Consider the following 10,435-nt stretch of genomic DNA (forward strand, 5'->3'; position numbering starts at 1 on the left):
CACACACACACACACACACACACGCACACACACACACACACACACACTCCCAGTCCTAGAGGAAGATCCATAAGAATCCTCTGTACCTCCTATCACTTCCAGACTTTTCCTTTCCCTTTTTCACTCAGCACCTTTTACAAGTATATTCAAAGTTTTCCACCTAATCCAAACTATGGTAGCTGCAGTACAGCAATACCGAAGTCATTCTCCCTCTTTTCTCAAGGAGTTCAGCACTTACCCTCCTGTCTTCCCCTCCTCCCTATCTCCTGTCCTGTACTAGTCAACTTTAATGTACACATAGACACTTTTTCAAACTACCCAATCTTGCAATTTTTCAGCCTTTTTGAATATGTGACCTAATGCTTTCATTCTACCTCTGCTACACATAAGGATGGGCACACACAAGATCTCCCCATTACCCAGAAGTGTTCACACTAATATTTCTCTGTCTGACCATAATTTCCTATCATTCCATCTTTCCTTGTACCTCAGACTTCCTCAACCTGTTTTTCCCCCTCATCAAGACCTCAAATCCCTCCATCCTTTAGTTCTTGCTTTTTCTTCACTTTCCTCCCTTTCTAATCTTATGTTAATCATTTCAACTCTTCACTGCCTTCTTTTCTTGTATCCCTTTACCCCTGTCCTATTGCCACTTACCTCTCACAAAACCTTAGCTCTGGTTTACTGCCACCATCCTCCTCTTCCTCCTTATACATAAGCTGCTGAATATTCCAAGTGTGCTCACTGGGTACATTACAAATTCACCTTATCTATCCTCCTTGGGGCCTTCACTGAGACTAGGCAATCATTTTATTCCTCCCTAATTAACTTTCTATCTCACTCCCCATAAAAACTATTCCAAATCTTTTTTTCCCCCTCCCTAATGCTCTTCCTGCATTCCTACCCAGTCTTTCTTTTAGCTGAGGATCTGGTCTCTAAGAAAATCAAGGCCATTTGATGTGAACTCCTTCTTCTCTCATCCTTTTCATCTCACAACCTCTTGTCACCATCTCCTCTTCTCTCTGACAAGGAGATGACCCTTCTTATTGCCAAGGTCATCTCTACATGTCCACTTTATCCTATCACCTCCCAATGCTTTCTCAATCAGTCCCCACCCTAGAATCTTCAACTCTATCAAATTATTCCTTCCCAACTGCCTTCACATATTCCCAAATCTGTCCCATACTTTAAAAAAATTCTTTAGACGTGCCATCAACTTAGGCTATCCTCCTGTAACTATCTCTCCCCCTGTCTCATCCAAATCCTTGAAAAAGCTTTATATATTTGATAACTCCTCTCCTTTCATTCATTCCTCAACCCACCTCAATCTGGCTTCTGACCTTATCGCTCAAATGAAAACTTTACTTCCAAAGTTACCAAACTCAGTTGCTAAATCTGATGGCCCTTTCACAGTCCTAGTCTTCATCTGAGGACTTTTTTTGGTCACCTCCTTAAGACCCTCTCCTCTCTGCATTTTTGTTACCCTACTTTCTTCTGATTCTTCTCCAACCTTCCCATTGTCTTTTCCTGGATCATCATCTATACCATACAAACTATAGATGTCCCTCAAAGCTCTTTCCCAGCCTCTATTCTCTCTTTTCTCTATGCTCTTGGTGTTGGTAGCTTTCTCACCCCATTTGCAATTAGCTATCATCTCTATGTAGATGACTTTCAGATCTACATATCCAGCCCAAATTTTTTCTGAGTTTCAGTCCCACATCACAAATTACCTATTAGAGGGGTGGAGCCAAGATGGCAGAGCAAAAGCAGTGATTTGCTTGAGCTCTCCCCCAAAACCTTCCAAATACCTATAAAAAATGGCTCTAAACAAATTCTAAAGCAGCAGAACCCACAAAAAGACAGAGTGAAACAAATTTTCAGCACAAGATAACCTGAATGCTTGACTGGAAAGGTATATTGCGCTGGGCTGGGAGAAGAGCGCAGTTCAGCGTGGGCGTGCAGGCCTCAGCGAACCTGGCGCAGGTCTCAGAGGACTGAATCACAGGCAGCTGTGGTGGTTTCCAGAACTCTCAACACACAAATGCCAAAGACAATTTAGAAGGTCAGTGGGAAAAGTCTGTTTCTGAGGTAGTGAGAGAGAGAAGCAACGTGGTCTTAGCTCTAGTCCCCAAGCCTGGTGGCTACTTCCTGAGCTTCCAGCTCACAGACTGATGAGGAATCGAGTGGCTGATCAGAGGGGGATTGCAGAGATCTCTTTGCTGGTGCAGGATTCTCTTGCTTTGCCTGTGCTTGGATCTGGGTCACAGTTCTGGGTGGTGGTCTTGGGGCAAGGAGGAGCGTTGCTGTGGTTTAGCTTATAGTGGCTGTGGAAGGGAAATCCTCCTCAGAGTTCCAAGACAGAAAAGAGTACTTGTGGTCACTCATAGACCACAGCATAGGCCAGGAAAGGAGTAAACACCTCGCCCTTGATCATAGCACCTTGGAAGAACCGAAAATTTACAGGTCCCTAGAAGTATCTCCGAAAACAGTTCCACAAAACCCTGGAAGCCTGGGACAGTACATTCTCCTCACCAGAAACAGACCCCTACCTTAACAAAGAGTTTTTAACTCGAGTAATTGGCTGGGATCACGAGCAAGCAGCACAAAAAGAGTCAGACTATAGAATCTTACTTTGGTGACAAAGAAGATAAAAACATACAACCAGAAGAAGAAAACAAAGCCAAAGCTCCTACATCCAAAACCTCCAAGAAAAATATGACTTGGTCCCAGGCCATGGAAAAGCTCAAAAAGAATTTTGAGAAGCAATTAAGAGAAGTAGAGGAAAAACTGAGAGTGATACAAGAAAATCGTGAAAAATAAGTCAACAGCTTGCTAAAGAAGACCAAAAAAAAAGAAAATACTGAAGAAAATAACACTTTAAAAAATAGCCTAACCCAAATGGCAAAAGAGGTCCAAAAACCCAATGAAGAGAAGAATACCCTAAAAAGCAAAATTGGCCAAATGGCAAAGGAAATACAAAAGCTCACTGAAGAAAATTCTTCCTTAAAAATTAGAATAGAGCAATTGGAAGCTAGTGACTTTATGAGAAATCAAGACACTATAAAAGAAATCCAAAAGAATGAAAAAATAGAAGAAAATGTGAAATATCTCATTGGAAAAACAACTAACCTGGAAAATAGATCCAGGAGAGAGAATTTAAAAATTATTGGACTATCTGAAAACCATGATCAAAAAAAGAGCCTAGATATCATCTTTCAAGAAATTATCAAGGAAAACTGCCCTGATGTTTTAGAACCAGAGGGCAAAATAGAAATTGAAAGAATCCACCGATGTCCTCCTGAAAGAGATCCCCAGAGGAAAACTCCTAGGAATAGTGTAGCCAAATTCCAGAGTTCCCAGGTCAAGGAGAAAATATTACAAGCAGCCAGAAAGAATCAATTCAAGTATTGTGGAAACACAATCAGGATAACACAAGATTTAGCAGCTTTTACATTAAGATACCGCAGGGCTTAGAATATAATATTCCAGGGGGCATGTCCCCACCCTCTCTTTTGAGTCTTATTAAGCATTACTCCCTCTATCATACTCTATAATCTAGTCAATCTAGCCTTCTCTCTGTTCCTCCACTTCCCATCTCTATGCCTTCACATTATTAGCTATCTGCCATAACTGGAATGACCTCCCCTACATAACTCCACCTCATTAAATAGCTATCTTTCTTAAAAATACAGCTCAAGCACCCACAGGAATCCTTTCTTAACCCCCACCCCCCACAACTGCTAGCACTATCCCTCCCAAACTACCTTCTATTTAACAACTGTGTATATATTTGTATTTATTTGCTTTCTGTTTTGTTATATATGTTTATGCATGTATTTGTTACGTTTCCCATTGGAATGTAAGCTGAGTGTCATTAGATAGTTTTCACTCTTTGTGTGTGTATACCCAGATCCTAGCACTTAAAAATATTTGTTAATAGATTGATTACTGCTTATCATTGAACTCAGATTTTAAAAATACATGTTAAAAAAGATAGAAGCAAAGCCATGCAACTGAAAAGGAACACACAGGGACAGCACAGTCATTTTCAATAAATATAAGAAACAATACAAGGGGTCTTCTTAGCTATGTTGGATATTTTAAAATCATGGCTAGGTAGAATAAGAGGCCAAAATGGATAAAATAAAATTAAGTAGGGACAAATGTAAAGTCCTACACTTGGATAAAAATTTAAAAATAACCACACAATTACAGAGTAGAAGAGCAATTAGGAAAAAGCAGATGTGAGAGAGATCTGGGTATTTAATCTACTGCCACCTTGACCATCTCCCTTCAGATCCCAATGGAGATAGCCTTGGACCCTGAAGAAGAAATAGAAAAACTTATAAGTTTATATTTAACCCTAGAAGTCAGAAGGAATTATTGTGATTTTTAAGGTAGGGAGTGACATAGTCAGTCCTGTGTTTTGGGAAGATTACTTTGAAGGCAGTTCTAAGAGGAGTTATTACAACCTCCCACTAGTCCAAAAGTCATATGAACTTTTTTGATTCACATATCTCATTAACTATTATTAAGCCTATAGTTCACCAAAACGTCTCCATCTTTTCAGGTCTGCTGTTGTCCCGCTACTCCTTCCTAGTCTTGGAATTGTAAAGTTAATATTTTGAACTCAAGTATATGGAAAGAGCACTGAATTTGGAGCCAAAGGATTTAGGTTCAAATACCAGCTCCATCACCTATGTGACCTTAGTCAAGTACTAATTCTTTAGAACTCAGTTTCCTCATCTATATCATGTGGGGTCAGATAAGATAGATTATGAGATTCCTTTCAGCTGTAAATCAATCTCATGATCATTCTAGTCATCCAATTTTGTACTCTTAAGGTCATCCTCAATTCCTCAGCATCCTTAACTCCAATATCCAGCCGTTTCTGACTGTATCTCAGACCAAATAACTGAACAATTACCAATGTTTGTTAATTCTCTCTCCACATAGCTGTTCCATCCTCAGTTCCCACTCATGTGGCCATAACATAGGTTCAGGCTACCATCCACTTTCACCTGGGCTATGATACCTAGTCTCATGCCTCAGTTTCCTCTCCTTTCTAACCTATCCTTTATGTATTAATATCCCTAAAGCACAGACCTGACTATGTCAGATCCCTACTCAGCAAAGGCCAGTAACTCCCAATCAATTACCTGTGAGATCAAATATAGACTCCTCTGTTTGGTCTCCACAACCTGGCTCCAACCTTTTCCAATGCCATTCCCATTCTCTCCCTAAATTAGAAGCCATACAATTTTAAAAATATGTATGGTCCAGCACAAGAAATCAACACATTGACCACGTCTGAGAAATGGAATAAGTACTCCCTCTTTGGCAATTGATGGGGAAAATTGAAAGCAATCTGGAACCAATGTGATTTAGACCAATATCATATACCATATACCACAATAAACTCCAAATGATCCATTGCCTATATATGAAAGGTCATATCATAAAAAAATAATAGAGGAGAAAAATATTTCTTTCACAACTATGACTAGAAGGAGAAATCTTAGCTATACATGTAGTCATAAAAGGCAAAATGAACAGTTTCAATTACACAAAAGTGAAAAGTTTTTGCAGAAGTGAAATAAAGAATTAGAATTAGAAGAGACACAACTAATTGAAGAAAAATATTCCCAGTTCCTAAATGTATTCCAATGAAATAGTTCCTCACTGATTCCCATCAATGCATATTGGGCCAGTATAGTTATGCCAATGTATGAGGCTGCTTGTAAAGATCCTATAAGACAGTACACCTACTAATCTTAAGAGTAAGACTGTCTTTAAACAGAGGCTAAGTAAGGTTTTCAGGGTCCAGGAAGGTCTCTTGTCTTTCCAGATACCTCCCCCACTGCCTTTCTGACTCCTGAAATCCTTTTGTCAGGTTAGACAGACTATCAGCCCACAGTTAGGTTAAAAAAATACACCTAAATTAAAAATGCCTCTGGGGGAGAGAACACAGTGATATAAAATCATTCATACTAAAGTATAAATGATTGAAATGGATCCTTTCATGAAAACAGCTTTTGATAGATAAGAGGGAAACCAAAGTGAAGCTGGTCTCACTGGACACCTGAAGGATGAGGAAGTACACAGGGAGAAGGGGATAAAACATTCAGCAAAGAGATACTGGGGTCACTGCAGATGAAACCTTGCTGACTTAACTATTTTCCTGAGGACTGGCCTTGACAAGGAAGAATAAACTTTCTTAAAACCACTCCCAAAGAGTCTCTTCAACCTATTAATACTTTTTTTTTAATAATAAAAAAGGTATTTACTTAGAAAGCCATTTATCTAACTAGCGCCTGAAGATAAATCCTCTAATTTACAGGTGTTCTGACATCCTCCAGCAGCCAAAATCAATGTCCCTACCATAAATTCTGATATCCACTCAGCATCCGCTCCAATCAGCAGATTCATTCTTTTTTGCTTTCAGGCTGCCTGATCCACCAGCAGGATAGGGATAAATTCTAGCTAGCTGTCTTTTTGAGTGAGATACAGGTTGCCATCATTGCCCATAGGCCCAAGGCCCCTTTTCGCAATGTAGAAATTCTCCTCTGCTTCCCCTCAGCCCCACCAATTTCGATATCAACTCCTACAGGGATTGGCTGGCAAAGTTCCTCAGATCTCATAATTATACAATCATGTTAGACCTGGAAAGGACCTCAAAGGCCAGCTATTATAAACTAGATTAAGAACAACCCCACCCATACCCCCATACCATACCCAATGATTGTTCATCAGGCTTTGTTCAAAAACCTCTAGGGAGGGAGAACTCACTGTCTCCTGAGACATCCCATTCCATTTTTGGATAGTTCTAATTAATAATTAGGGAATTTGGGTTTTTTTTTTCATTTTTTTTAATTATGCCTGTCCCTTTGCAACATCTAACCACTATACCAGATTCTGCCTTTTGGTGCAAGAAAAACAAATTTAACCCCATTCAAACATGAAGATAACTTTCATTCATGTCTCACCATGGTCAGATTACTAGAAGCTGTCTAAGGAGAGAGTTCAACACTCACCCTTCCCCTCATCAAGAAAAAAAAAAGTCGAACCTAGTTTTCTGATTCCAAGCCCAGTACTACAGACAGCACTTTTCGATCCAATTGCCCAAACTCTATGCATTGAGGAAAGAAATAAAACTCCTTCTCTGATGAGGTCTGAAGCATTTATTTCTAAAGACTTGAGAAATAGTAAAGAGCCTGGGTCCCCAAAGGATGCTCCTGCAGGGAGGCACCTTCCCTTATCCTGCAATTTTCGCAGGTGTGCATATCCCCTTGTCTTTAGGAACAAAAAAACAAAAAACAAAAAAAAAGGCAGAGAAGCAAGCTGTGAAGAGAATGACATAGAGAAAGGGCTGAGGACTGACAGGAGCTGGCTCTAATTATGTCTGGTTTCGGTGCCGGCAATGTTGTATTTCAAATAGCAGATTGGCTCCTTGGCTGCAAGCTCAGGAGAACGACAGTAAATTAAAGGCAAAGTCTCCAAGTTTAAACGTTATAATTTATAAAGCCATGTTTCATCCCCATCAAGTGCCTTTCAAAATCGATGACAGCCGCCTAGAGCCGAGGACATGTCATTTAGGAACTGGACAACAGCTGTGATGGATTTATTAGGTCGGAAGCACGCAGAGACAGAAATTAATGGGAGAAGTGTGTTGGGGGAGGCGTATGAAGTGGAGAGGAGAAAGCTGGGTCATTCCATGGTAGCTCTATGAAGTATACAAAGTACACCTGCTTAGGAGGTAGGAGTCTCAGGGTCTGGTTTCAGCTCTGTAATCTTAGGCTGGAGGACCACGTCTCTTAACCTATTTCTCCAAATAATATCCACATAATAATAATGACAATAATAATATTCAGGGTGGGTGAGAAATTGGACATGTGATTTCATTGGGGTATAAAGGATTTCCTCCACCAATGCAGATGGGCACCTTCTTTGCAATGTGCGATCTCAAGGAGGTAGCTAAGACACTGAGAGGTCATTTGACTTGCCTAAGGTCACACAGCCAATTTGTACCAGAAGAAGGACTTGATTTCAGGCCTTCCTGACTTCTGATGTTTGTAAAGGGCTTTTAGGTTTTTAAATACTTTTCCTCAGAATGAGGTGAATTGGGCAAGTATTGTTACCCTCATTTTGCAGGTGAGTAGAAATAACTTGTCCAAGGTTGCACACTAGAACTCAAATTCTCTGACTCCTCCTCCATATTGCCTTAGCACTCCTTCTCAGTCTTCTTCAGTAGATTGTAGTCTATCTCTCACTCCTGGCCTAGAATTGAAAGACCTTTACAATTTGCTTCCATCCCACCTTTCTCTTATTTCATATTACTTCCCCTTATACATTCTAAGCTTAGCCTTAGTGGACTAGAAGCCACCCCCAAGTTCTAGGCATCATACTCCACCTCCATTCATCTGCACATGCTAACCACCATGCCCTATGCTGCCATCTCTACTTCTTCCTGTCTCTCAGAATCCTTTGTTCCTTCAAGCCGAAGATCAATTGTCACTTTCTCTGTGAAGCTTTCCTTGATATCCCCAGTTATCAGAGGTCTCTTCCTTCTCAACCTTCCTCTTATCTACTGAGTATATATATATATATATATATATATATATATATACACACACACACACACACATACACACACACCCACATATATATACATATACATATATACACATATACATACACCTATACATATATACATATACACACACGTATGCACATATATACATATACACACATATCTATGTACACATATATATACACACACACACACACACACACACACACACACATATATACACACATATATACCTCCTCCCCAATTTGAAAGTAAGCCTTCTAAGGGTAGTGACTGATTCGCTTTTACTTTTGATTTCCTCCTGCCTAGCGGAATGTATTGGACATAGTAAGCACAAAACAAATATTTTTGAATTCAGTTGATGATACAAAAATGACCAAGTTCTGATTTCCAAGAAATTTACAATCTATTAAGGATAATAAAAATGAATGGCCAAAATACTCACAATGTGTGTTATGATCAGACAAGCACATAAAAGCGGTCCAAAAGACAGGCAAGATAGCTAAGCATTCACTCAAATAAATTTATTCATTTAATAATTTATTACTATGTGTCAGGCAATGTGCTAAGTGCTAGAGATATAACAAGAGACAAAAGACAGTCCCCACCCTCAAGGAGCTTATATCTAAGGAAGAGATGACTTACAAACAAATATATACAAATGAGCTATATACAGGACAAATGGGAGATAATTAACAGAGGGAAATCACTGGAATTAAGAGGGGTTAGGGAAGGTTTTCTATAAAAAATGGGATTTTAGTGGAGACTGAAAGAAAGTCAGGGAGGTCAGTAGTCAGAGCAGAGAAGGAAGAGTGTTCCAAACATGGAGGTACCCAGAGAAAATTGCGGAACCAAGAGATGGAGTGTCTTGTTCATGGATCAGCACAGAGGCCAATGTCACTAGAAGGAAGAGTACATGTAGGGGAGTAAGGTGTAAGAAGGAGGGGATTTTGAATGCCAAACAGAGCATTTTGCATTTGCTCCTGGAGGCAATAGAGAGCCACCGAAGTTTATCGAGAAATCACTTTAATGGCAGAGTGGTGAATGGAGTGAAGTTTGGAAGAACTTGAGGTAAGCAACCTCACCAGTGGGTTATTGAAGTAATTGAGATGTGAGGTGAAGAGGGCCTGCAATAGAGTGGTGATAGTGTCAGAGCAGAGAAGGGGGTCTGTTTGAGAAATGTTGTAAAGGTGAAATCAACAGTCCTTAGCAACAGTTTGGATATGGAGGGTGAGAGATAGTAAGAAATCCAAAATGACTCCTAGGTTGTGAGCCTGAGGAACCAGGAAGATGGGTTGTCCTCTAAATTAATATGGAAGTTCAGAGGGGGAGAGGGTTAAGAGGAAAAAACAATGAATTCTGCTTTGGAGATATTGAGTTTAAGATGTCTACTGGACATCCAGTTTGAGATGACTGAAAGTTAGTTGAAGATGTGAGATTGGAGGTCAGCAGAGATCTTGAGTAAAGGTAGATTTGACAATCATCAGGATAGAGATGGTAACTGAACCCATGGGAGCTGATGAAATCTTTACTTTCTCCAAGTAAAGAAGAAGAGGACCAAGGACAGAACCCTGAGGGACACCTGCAGTTAAAATGTGTGATCTGGAGGAAGATCCAGCAAAGGACACAGAGAAGCAGCAGTCAAACAGGCAGGAAGAAAACCAGGAGCATGTCCCAAAAACCTAAAGAGAAGAGAGGATAAGGGAGAGAGAGAGAGATCGATAGTGTCAAAGGCTGCAAAGAGGTCAAGAGGAATGAGGACCGAGCAAAATGCATTGGATTTGGCAACTAAGATATCATTGGTAACTTTGGAAGGAGTAGTTTCATGGAATGATTCAAAGGAAG

This window comes from Vombatus ursinus, unplaced genomic scaffold (assembly GCF_900497805.2).
Source record: "Vombatus ursinus unplaced genomic scaffold, bare-nosed wombat genome assembly UNPS02014180.1, whole genome shotgun sequence".
Classification (NCBI taxonomy): Eukaryota; Metazoa; Chordata; class Mammalia; order Diprotodontia; family Vombatidae; genus Vombatus; species Vombatus ursinus.